The 13,156-nt window shown below is 34.7% G+C and overlaps 1 protein-coding gene across 1 annotated transcript in view; it reads left to right on the top strand.

Moving 5' to 3' along the window:
• Positions 1 to 13,156, top strand: part of LOC114464501 (muscarinic acetylcholine receptor M2-like) — a 33,424-nt gene that overhangs the window by 6,655 nt on the left and 13,613 nt on the right. The window lies entirely within an intron of this gene.

Raw genomic sequence — 13,156 nt, forward strand, 5'->3', positions numbered from 1 at the left:
GGATCATTGATATGGCACGTGCATTACTGCAATGCAGAGCTGGATGCAGACTAAGGAGTTTGATATTTCACCTTTGTCAGTGAAAGATATTACATTTGGTATTTTTATTCATGATGGAATCATGGAATTAATTTTGCTGGGGAAACTGTATTCACAAGAGCAAATTAAATAAATTAAAAAAAAAATTCAACATTAAAAAAACAACCTTCCCCAAAAACGTCGATCAGCCATAAAATCATGATCAATCTCTCCCAATGTGGATCCAACAGAACCATTGATTATACGCCTCTGGGTCCATTACATACTAATGATCTTAGTGTAATGTCCAAGAGGGGGAACTTTTATTACAGTAGGGGTCACAATAATGGGATTGTCTGATCCGAGGGCCACAGAATAAAATGTTATATAATACAATAATGATATATCAAACCATCAATACAGGAAAGATGAAATGTTTTTGTGTATTTTTGTTGTCTTTTTATGCTCTTGTGTTTTTATGTTTTCAGAGCAATAGTGTGTATTTTGGAGTCATTTTAATGGGTTTTTCCCTGTCATTTTGTGTGTTTTGGAGTAATTTTGTGTATTGTTGTTTTTTGTTTTTTTGAGTAATTTTGTGTATTTTGTTTAATTTAAGTAATTTTGTGTATTTTTGTTGTTGTTTTATATTTTATTTGAATCATTATGTGCTTTTTTTCTGTCTTTTTGTGTGTTTTTGGACTTATTTAATACATTTACTTTGGGAGGCGCACACAATAGATCTCGGGCCTTACTGTATGTGGCCCCTGGTCCATGTCTGGTCTAGCGTGCCACCTGCCTTCCTGACCTTAGTGTGGATTAAGGAAGAATAGAAACTAGATGAGTCGATGAATGGGAAAATGTAATACTTGTTGGACAGAAAGAGAAAGGTCAATGCACACTTTATCCCTTTCTCTGTGCTGATTTGCATATGCTACGTAATGCCTGTGCTGAGTAATTTGATTGCATGAACACCTTCTAAAGATCAGCTTTTTAACAAACAAGTTCAGCCACTTCCGAATAAGTAATTGTGACAGAAATCCATGTTGAAATCCTTCAGTCTTTATTAGTTGTGGTCACATGGTTACTTCTGTCACATGAGGAACCACTTTGATTGAGACATTCCAGATAGAAAACAGGGGTTCAAGGGTTTATTTCAATCAATTTAACTGAAGTAAATTAGTAAGAGGTGGAAACATGACATTGTTTCCATAATGTTGGTGTTTAAAAGGATTGTTTGCGTAAATAAGAGGTCAATCTCATCTCAGTCTCTGGAGTGTGACAGTCACTTTTTAATCTGAATGTCGGAAATAAACTGAATAAATAAATAAAAAAATAGTGTCTTTGTGTAGTTTAGCACTGAGTACAAGCCTCTCTTTACAATCAGGTGTTCTGAAACAGGGAAAAATGTATGACCTGTGCAGGACTTCAGCCCTTGAGGATCAAAGTTTCTTGAGTAAAAATACAAACAAAAAACAGTCAGATTAGATTAGTTTGTATTCTATTAGTCCCATAATGGGGAAATTCCCTTGTAACTAAGAGATAAAACAAAAATGCAAATACACAACATATGACTATATATATATATATATATATATATATATATGTAATAGCTTGAAATGCTGTTACCACACTTAAAAATAGAATAAAATATAATCCTTAATAAATTAAAACATACAGAGATCTACTATGGGTTGCTAAATATAAAAATAAAATTCCCTTTGCAGAAAGAAACATATAAACGTTTTTAACAATAAACCCATGAGTGAGTTACAGGATATATAAAGAGTGCGGTGGGTAACAAATTATGTAAAAAATAAATAAATAAAAAGATTTTAACAGTTCAAGTAATATTTAACAGGAAAAAAATCAATACATAAATAATCCTGCACATAATGATATATTACAATAACTGGTTTAGTTGTTGTTTCTGTTTTGTAATGTCTGACCTACAGCTCTACCTTTTTGCTCTATTATCTGCATTAATATTTATTTTAGTTTCTACTGTTTGCTCGTGTATTATTATGTTGCTGCTGAACTTCAACCAATAAAGGAGTATTCTATTCTATTCTATATTAATGCACGTGATAAGAATTGTTTTTTTAAATTTATTTATCTATTTTTTTATGTTAAAACCATAACTAACGGATGAATTACAAAACTGGTTTGCAAACTCAATGTCTGACATTTAAACAAGAAGACAAAAGTGAATAGTATTATTTTATGACAAAGTGTGTTGAGGTTTAAATGGCAAACACAGTAGTTGTGTAGGTCTGTTGTGTTGTGTTGTGTGCACTAACACTCAGAGGGAAGAACTACACCCTGTGGTTGAATTTAACTCATAACCACATCCAGGAATTCAAATTGGCTCTGCAGGTGAACTCCCAGAAATATGAACAACTGAGCATGAAAATGACTAAGGTTGTTTGACTATGTGTTGATTGAACTTTATGCATAAATATATTGGATGTGTTAGGAAACAAATAACACCTCCTGAGGTCATTGAATGATCCCAAACAGTTTGACATTCAGTGAACCATCACATCTTCTTATTTCTTTGTGAGCGAGCAGGATGGGAAAGGATTACATTGCGGTCCGAATTCATCTCCTCACTTTACATAAAATTTCTTTTGCAGATTCATCCTTCATCATGCAAACCAGGGCCATCATTTTTACCGTCCGCCCGAGAGAACATGGAAAAACTGGCCTTTGCATGAGACGCACAAAGAGGTCAACAGAAGCTTTTTTTAAAAAATCAGACATCTTTGTTAATTTATTTTTTAAGTGATTGTTGGATTGTTTGTGTAACACCTCAGCAACAGGAAATCTGTCCATGTGATGGTGGCGAGGGCAGAAAAGCACCTCAGCAGTTTGATATTCACTTTACTCCACAGAGATCACAGCAGGCTCCTTAGGTCCTGTGAGTGGAGTGGTTTTCAACCTTGGGGTCGGCTGAAATGTCTAGTAATAATAAAATGTAAAAGAATCATTAATTAAATTGAAATATATATCTTTATTTTGCACATTTAAAAGAAAACAACAATAAATACTTCAAGAATTGAAGGATTTTTATTCGTCATATTGTGGATGAACATGTACATAACGAAATAATGTCCCCAAGTTCCCCATTGCAGTAAGCCCTTAAAGAACAAATAGAGTAAAAATATGATGGTGTGAAATATCAAAAATAGAACAACAAATAAAAAATAAGAAAGACACCAGTAATATAAGTAGAATATATACAAAATGATACAAATATACAATTATATACAAAACAATAGCGACAATAATATTACAGAAATAGATATGCAGTGTAAGAAAGGGCAGAAAACTCCACATACATTCTCAAACCACTGTATTTCTGTACTTTCACTTTCTCCTCAAATATAGCTCAAATAAAAAGCCAAATGAAAATATCTGAAATCATGTGTGTGTGTGTGTGTGTGTGTGTGTGTGTGTGTGTGTGTGTGTGTGTGCGTGTGTGTGTGTGTGTGTGTGTGTGTGTGTGTGTGTGTGTGTGTGTGTGTGTGTAATAACACAAAGTAACTCCCAATAAGAACTAGTTTTACATTTGGGATACAAATGGGGAAAAAAAACATTTCAGTCATGGTGTGGGAGGTTGTAGTTACTAGAGTGTGTTTGAGGAAGTCCATCGTTAGAGTTTGAGCAGTTTGTGTTTGAACAGGCAGGAAATGCCTAAAAGTTGACTCGGTTACGTCATCTCCACACCGGACAGAAGTCTGTGGGTATAAGAGTTGTTCATGAGTGGCGAAATAACCCAAAGTTGGGGTCCAAAATAAAAATTAAGAAGTCGCATAAAGAAAATTAGTTTTATATCCCAAGAAAGAGTAACCTTTATACTATGAATTAAAACAGAGATCAGATTTCTTCTTACATTCGCACATGCAGTTTTGGGCCAATTAAAATAATTTAAAAATAAAAGTATTTTTTCAGATTTCAAGAGACTGTCACCCAAGAACCAATGCATATATGTGACTAATCATGAATGATGTGAACAGTCTATGTTCATAGCTCAAAGCTGATAAATTACAGGGAGCTGAGGCATATGTTAAAATGTTTACTGAAGGCCCAAACATGTTCCAGATCCAAACATACCCCAACTTTTTTCCAATTTTGAGGGGCTGGCATGTCCACCACATAGAATGTATAGCTGCTGACAGAGTATGTGGAGCTGTATCATTTTCCTATGTGATGTAGTTCCTGAGATATTTGAAGCTGAAAATGGAAGAAAAATAAGGAAGCACAAAAATCAACACGTATCCCCCTCACTAAATTGACCAGATCTCAAAAAGTATTAATTCGATCAAACTAAAAATTCTTAAAAATTAAATTAACATAAAATGGTGCAATCATATTTTAATAAAGTAATAATAATAAACAAAAAAATGGGCCTGTTAGGGCCCATATGAAATGTAACAAGATCCTAATTATTATATGAATTAAAAAATAAAATAAAAATAAAACCAGAAATGTAATAACTGGTCAATAATGTAACAAAAGTGCTAAGCCCAAAATGTAAACACATATATATTTATACATATACTTTAAAGAAAGGCAAAAAGTTTTTACATTTTGAGCTCATTAACTTGTTACATTATTGACCAGTTATTATATTTTGGGTTTTATAAAGACATTTTTTTATATATATAACAATTCAGATCTTGTTACATTTCGGGTTGTTGTTTTATACAGTATCTGGCTCTAGGGCCCACCTGTCATGATGTCATAAGGCCCCACAGTTTGAGAACCACTGATACATACAGTAAGATAGGGATCATTCACCATCTGTTCCATCTCCTATCATTGAGGTTCTTTCTCTTTTTTCTTTGCTCGATGGTCTGTTTGCATTTGTAGAGAAACTACATGGTTCACGTCAAAGAACTGAATATTGAAGAAGTTCAGAGTTGGGCTAAACTTTCACACCTGAATAAAGAAGAAATGTCTTCAAAAAATGAAATAAACTCTTGTTCTTTTAAAAGCAGACAAAACAATGCTGGGTTTTTTTTTTAAAGCACACTCTGTCTACAGTAAATACATGTACATTGTTGAAATTACATGCAAGTAAGTTCATGACTTTTATTATTGCTCTGTGTTGTTCAAGAGAAGTTTAAATGGTTTTCATAATAAGTGACTGGGCCTCTTGTGTACATGGTTAGTTATTATTTCATCATGGCAGATCTACTGATAACAGTGACTCGTGACAATATTATATCAACACAAAAACCTTAAAACAAACACACCTTGCAAAACAAGCAATGGTATAACTGCTGTAAAAGCCTGAGAGAGGACATTAGATTGACCTTTAATGGGCAACTGTGGAATGATGGAAAAGAGATGATGCATGTATGAAATACATGTTTAACAAGCTTGTATGAAATGTTCATATTTCATAGAATATTTCATATTTCTATGAAATATAAAATATGTACATTGAGGTGTGTTGGATAGATAGACATCCGTGCTCCAGGGGGCAGCAGAGTCATGAAGCTGTCAGAGGGTGTACAAACATCTAAACTTTGTGTTTTTTTTTTTGTTTTTTTTTTTAACCAAAAGTTAACACTGCTTATTAGGGTTGGGGTCAATTATAATTGTAATTGCGTAATTGATAATTCATTTTAATTATGGCATAATTATATTGTACTCGTATATGAAAAAACTGTTGCTGTCATAATTGTAATTGAGTTCAGATCATTTACTTTGTAATTAAAATTGCCATGAAAATTTTATAAAAATCATCAATTATAATTTAACGCAAAACTGAGGAACCATGTTACAATTCTTTGTACAGTTCTACATATATGTAGTTAACAATTATTAAATTATGTTTCATATCAATCTTTCCCACATTCTACCATAACATTTTATTTTATTTTTTAAATAAAGGGGTATACTGACACAAAAAAGGCTCAGATATCTACACCAAAATAATTAAAACCTATATTTTCATAGATTGATAGAAATTCGCAATTAGATTATAGATTTTTAGTGTATTTTACAGTTGATTTAGGACCCGTTATCATGAGAGATGCTCACAGAAAGATAACATAAGAGGTTATTTAATTCAGGCTCAGCAATTGTGATTAATTGTAATTGAACTTTAGTAATTTAGGACGTAATTGCAATTGACTTTCTGAAAATAAAGAAAATATTGTAATTTAATTGTAATTGGGAAAAAATGCTGGTCACTGTAATCGTTAATTAATTGTAATTGAAAACGTAATTGTAGCTGAAAAATGTAATTGATCCCAACCCTGCTGCTTATATTTGAAAAAATGTAAACACTTAATCGTTACATATTTAATTCATCCAAAAGTCAAATTTAATCTCACAAATTTTTGGGGGAAATGCAATTTTATCAAGTAAATATGTATAAAACCACATAGCGTGAGGTCACCATTATCATTATTATTATTATTATACGTTCGGTAATTTCTTGTGTTTTGTAGAGTGGTTTTGTGTGTTTTTGTCACTATGTGTTCTTTTTCCCAGTAATGTTTGTTTTTGGAGTTATTTTATGCATTGTTGTTGTTATTTTGCATAGTTCTCTGTCATTTGATGTAATTTTGTAATTGTTTTGTGTGTTTAAGGTGTCTTATTGTGTATTTTTTTAAGCTTTTTGTGTGTTGTTACTTAGTGTACTTCTGTTGATATTTTGTGCATTTAACTCTCATTATGTGTGTTTTTGGAGTTAGTTTGTGTATTATGTTGGGCTTCATATTCCTTCCAACTTTTTGAATTAAAATTTTGGGGGCATTTGTTGGGGGGCCACACAAAATTAGACCAAGGGCCGCCAGTTGCCCATGTCTGTACTAAACTATAAAGTGCTATCCTTTTGTGAAGGACTATAGGTACTTTCTTACCTATATGTGTATTTCTATTGTAGATTTTCCCTTTTAAAGTTAGAATGATGTCCAAAAAGGCCTCATAAGATTCAATCTTCGAATAAAATCACAAATCATATATTTTTTTAATCTGATCATATACTATCCCTATGAACTGTTGCAATTCTATCTGCAGGTAATCAGCAGCCAGTGCTTAAAAATGCCATCGGTGCCTGAATGTTGAACCACAGTCAGTCTTTAATGATTCATCACTGGAGATTAGAAAGTCACAATTTGCTCCAGGCGTAAAGAGGACTCACGTTAATTGTCTACAGAGAATCTCTGCTATGATATCATGATATGACACTCAATGCAATGATAAGATGAGCTCAGAAAAACAAACTAGCAGTATGAGTTTAAAGTTTGGCCTTAATATTTATTGCATTCATATTTATTCAGCAGGTTCTTCCAATAATGGATGCACTAGTACTTTTCAGAGGATGCACGTACGACCCTCTAGTAGGAAGCGTTGGGATTGTGTGTGAGGCCCCTTACCATTCAAACAGCTGTTAGGCTCCAACTAAATGACCTCATTTTAATGCAGCCTTCAGGCTTTTTCCTTATATAGCAAAGAGCGAGCTTCATTGTTTGCTGTTTCCTTCCATAGGAGGAAACTTTAGAATGAGGCTGTTTCACACATTCATGATTTTACTCTGTAGTGTAAGCGACGAGGCTGCTAAAAGACATGAGGATGGATTATCTAAACCAGACATGGGCAACTTTTTTCACCGAGAGGGCCAAAATGTTATTATTGGATCCGAGGGTCACATTTATTAACATTCACGTCAGCATTTAGAATAAAGAGCAATATGAACATTAATACAGGAAAGGTTTTGGTTTTTTTTCGTCGTTTGGTGTGTTTTTTAAGTAATTTTGTGCATTTTTACTGACACATTGTGTAATTTTGTTGTGTTATGTATGGTTCTGGATCTATTCTCTGTATTTCTGTTGTGTGTGTTTTTGGAATCATTTTGTGGTTTTTGCTATTGTTTTGCATGTTTTTAGAGTTATTTTGTGCATTTCTGATGTTGTTTGGTATATCTTAGTCATCAGTTTGGGTTAAAAAAAATGTTTTGTGTATCTAATATAATTTTGTCATTGTGACTTTGTGGTTTTTGTTTATGTTTTGTTTAATTTTCTGTTGCCTTTTTTGTTGTTGTGGGATTTTTGTAATAATTACCTGCATTACGTTTTTGGAAATATTCAAAATATGATAAGCAACAAGTGATTATGTTTTGGGGATGATCTGGATCAATATCCCAAATGTAACATTTAGGTGACAATGCAATATGTGGGACTGCTAAGACATGCTATGACAAGTTTTGCAGATTTTTCTGCCATTTTTTGTCTTGAACATTCTTTAAATTTCTTTTATTTATTTATCTATTTTTTGTCAGTGCAGTAGTTCAAGCTCACACTAGCTGTGTGTATTTAGTGTGTGGTTTATTATAGGAAGGGTAAGAACATCAGAGGAAGAGGTTTGTGTGAAGGAGAAAGTGCTCACACATGAGGGCCCTGGCATGGCTTTTATCATTGACTGTGTTGTGTAATAAAGTAGAAAATATGTCCCGCAGCAATGCATTCACTCCATCTCCTTTCTGTCCCTTTCATGATGCCTGTTAGTTTTAGGTGTGCACTTTTACATTTTCCAGTTCCATGCTTTTTAAAGACGGGAAAATGATCTACATGAAAAACAATATAAAAAATGAAGTCTCTTGCAATCTTTTGCATGAACAAAGAAATATTTTTTCATGAATTTACCGTGCAAAAAAACCAGACATGCTTGACCAATTCTAATGAATTATACATTCATTGTCTCTCTTGAATAAACAGCCCACGCCGTCACCCTGGGGACGCATCAAGATGACAGCCGACTAGTTTTGTTTTGACGTATCACCCATGAGAACTCTAAAATATTCCACAATCATGCAATTGACTCGTGATCCAGATTCTTTAGAAGACTACAAACAAGTCTGAGCAAAATAAACCAACAAAAAAATGTGTGAAATCTTATAAAGACAATCTTTCCTGTCAAGCCAAATGAGAAGATCAGTAGCATAATCTTCTGTGAAGTAGATAAATAAAGTTAGAGACTGCTGTGAGCTCAACACACACTACAAAAATCCAATCAGATTCAGGTTTACAGAAATGTTTTTTTTTTAAACTGACACAGATCCTCCTGTTTCCACTCATTGTTTGAGAAGTACAAGAGTTTTATAGGATATACACATCCTTTTCTAATGTTTTTTAAATTAAATTAAGAGACTTTCAACCTAATTATTCCAGAAACTACTGTCAATGTTTCAATACACAAATATATATTAATGGCCCAAATATTAGAGTAGGTCATTAGTAGGGATGGTACAATAGACGGAGTTCACCATACAATATTTTAGTAACGCAAAAATATAGACAATGCTTTTATCTTTAACTCTGGACATACTTACTCATACTAACTGTGGGTATCACCAGTTCAACTCAATAGGAATATAAATAAAATAAACGTTTTCTTATTTAAAGCTGCTGGTTTTAGATTTTGAACTTCACCTTTTGATGTATTTTAAAGAGTTATGCCACAATGCTTTATTGATGGATGAAGAATATGGCTGTGTACAGTAAAAAATTGTCACGTAACATTTAAAATGTAAATGACAATGTTTCTGGGTACACCCTGAGATGTGTTCAAGTACCCCTAGGGCAAGGTGATTGGCAACCGCTGTCATAGATCAACAAATCAAAGATCATTTGATGTAAAATGCTGCTTATAAGTTTGTTTTGATCTCCACTGTAAACACTCATTGATATTGACAGAAAAGTTTGGTGCATTGCATTGTGGGATGTGTAGTCCCATAGATGGATGCATATAAGTGTTTTTACTTCATTCTTACTGTAATTTATTGTGTTTCCCGACAAACTCTGACAAAGTTTGTGGTGTAAAATTTGTTACTTCCCAACAAATTTATGGTAGTTTCATTGAAAGTTGTGGCAAAACAATGGTGGATATTTATTGTTGGGTTTACACAGAAATATTCTAATATGGCAAATGTCTCGTCCTCCTTGTCAGGCAAAGAAACATAAAAAATCACAGTAAAAATAAAGTAAAAACACTTCTATTCATCCATCTACAGGACTCCACATCCCACAATGCAATGCACCAAACTTTTCTGACTTTGTCAATAAACCAAGTGTTTACAGCGGAGATGAAAACAAACTTTCGGGCGGCAATTACGATAACATTTTACATACAAGCAAAGGATCTTCGGTTTATTGATTCACGAGGCCTATCTTTATCAGATAAAATATTGTATTGTCTCTCCAGCAGCTTTAAAGTTAAAAAAGTGCAAATAAAACTGAAAAACTTAGGCTGACAATTAATGGCAGTCTAAAGTTAAAACCAAATCATGGCTTCATGACATTCTTCCATACATTAACAATTTTTTTTCCCTCTGTCTGCACATGCCGCCAAAGGTCAACACTACAAGAAGTGCAATCTTTTTTAGACAGCAATGCATGTTTTTTTTTTTTTTGTTATTGCAATTAAATAAATGAATTTATTTTATTGCATTATTGTGACCATCACCAGCCCTCCCTAAGGAAGGGTAAGAAACACTTTATTAAAGGGAGAATATAAAAAGAGAGGGCAGTGTTACACTTGGGTGAGGGGGTGGGGGGGAAGGGAGCAAGGACGAGCGATTCAAGGTAGAAAAATGGAACGGTGGGGAAGAGTTGATGCATAGGTATAATGGTGGTGGCTGTGGACAGAGGGAAGGAGTGAGTGGTAATACCTAAAACAGGTATTTGCGATCAACGTGTTAAGCCCACTACGAGTTTTATTCCACAGTCCAAGGCATGCCAGTGCATCATAGACAGATGTATGTGCAAGAAACAACCACTGCAAACCCAAGCGCTGCCCTGGCCGAGCAGCCCTCCAGACTCCCCCAAGACACAAGCCACTGCCCCCCAGCACAAATATACACAAAAAACTGAAAAATGTACAGAATAATACAGAAAATACACAAAACGACACAAAAAATACAAAGTGACAGCAAGAACACCCAAAATGACTTCAGAAAATATTGCAAAATCACAAACATGCATAAAAGGAAAACAAAAAATATACAAAATATTGCAGAAAAAATGCAAAGCAACATCAAAAACACACAAAACAACACCAAAAATGAACAAAATGACTCCAAAGTTAATCACAAGTGATGACCTCAGGGGATTCAACTCAACTCAACTTTATTTATATAGCGCAAAATACAACAAGTCATCTCAGCGCGCCAAACAAAATATATAGTCCCTTGTAAGAATAAAAGAAGGAACCCAACAAGTTCCACATGAACAAGCATGAACAAGAAACAACTCCCTCTTTTTATGGGAAGAAATCTCCAGCGGAACCAAGTTCAGAGGTGGCAGCCATCTGCTTTGACTGGTTGGGGTTAGTGAACAGAAGGGCAAACAGAATAGATTAGAAGGATGGACCATCCGAGTGTCACAGACTAGTTGAGCTGTGAACCATCGATCAGGAACCGCCAGCTCCATCATCATGACACCTGAAACAGAAAAGACAGCAGAGGGAGAGGAGAAGGCACAGACTGCATGTAAAACATAATACACTATGATACACTTGTTCGTAGTGGTTTGGCTTAACATTAATATTAAACGTCTGGCGGCTATCCACCATGCTCTGAAATGCTCACGATAAATGAGATTTTGTTTTGTAATGGGCGAAAGTTGTTATTTCAGCGATCACTAGAGTAGGGACACTTGCCCGCATTTAAATTATCGCAACTATACGATGTACGCTTTAGTAAAAGAATAGGTTATGATTGTAACGGTCTCTTGCAATGGTTTGAGATGTCGACCATTTATGTGTAATGGTCTGTGATAGTGAGAACGAGACCATGTCCGTTTTAGGTTATTGCTATTTGTATAGTATGATATGCTTCAGCAAATACGTAGGTTTTGAGTTTATTTTTAAAGGTGGAGAGAGTAGCAGCCTCCCGTACTAAGATCCAGCCAACACTGGAGAAATATGCTCTCTCCTGTTAATACCTGTTAGTATTCTAGCTGCAGCATTCTGAATTAACTGGAGATTTTTTAGTGAGTTACTAGGACATCCTGACAGTAGGAAGTTACAATCATCTAATTTACATGTAACAAATGCATGGATTCGTTTTTCAGCATCACTCTGGGCCAAGATATTCCTGATTTTAGAAATATTATGGAGGTGGAAAAAGGCTGTCCTTGTCATTTGTTTAATATGAGAGGTAAAAGATTAGTCCGTAAATGGACTTGATTTTATATAGCGCTTTATCACCACTGAAGCAGTCTCAAAGCGCTTTACATATCAGCTCATTCACCCAATCACTCTCACATTCACACACCAGTGGGACAGGACTGCCATGCAAGGCGCTAGTCAACCATTGGGAGCAACTTAGGGTTCAGTGTCTTGCCCAAGGACACTTCGACACATAGTCAGGTACTGGGATCGAGCCCCCAACCTCTCGATCAGAAGATGACCCACTACCACCTGAGCCACGGTCGCCCCGTAGTAGTACGTTTTTTACTGTGGTGCTGGGTGACAGAGTAATGCCATTAAGAGACACAAATTGCTCTGATAATTTCTCTCTGAGGGGTTTTGGACCAAATAAAATCACTTCAGTTTTATTCTGGTTAAGAAGGAGAAAGTTACAGCTCATCCAGGATGTGATATATTTAAGACAAGCCTGGAGTTTTAATAACTGAAAAGTTTCGTCTGATTTCATTGACAGATGAAGCTGTGTGTTATCCGCATAGCAATGGAAATTTATATTATGTTCTCTGATAATGTTACCAAGTGGAAGCATATACAATGTAAAGAGTATTGGTCCCAGACCTGAACCTTGTGGAACTCCATGAATAACTCTGGCATGCACTGAGGAGAGATTATTAACATGAACAAAGTGGATTCTGTCTGATAGATAGGATTAAAACCAACCTAACACCATTTCTTTAATGCCTAAAATGCTTTCCAGCAATAAATGATGATCCACTGTATTGAAAGCTGTACTGAGATCTAAGAGCACGAGAACTGAGACCAACCCTCTGTCTGAGGCTAAGAGGAGATCACTGGTTACTTTTACTAAGGCAGTCTCTGTGCTGTGATGGGTTCTAAAGCCAGACTGTAAGCTTTTGTATAAATTGTTTCTTTGTAGGTGATCTGCAATGAATTTTTCAAGAAATTTGGAAACAAA

The sequence above is a fragment of the Gouania willdenowi genome, chromosome 6 (genome assembly GCF_900634775.1).
Source record: "Gouania willdenowi chromosome 6, fGouWil2.1, whole genome shotgun sequence".
Classification (NCBI taxonomy): Eukaryota; Metazoa; Chordata; class Actinopteri; order Blenniiformes; family Gobiesocidae; genus Gouania; species Gouania willdenowi.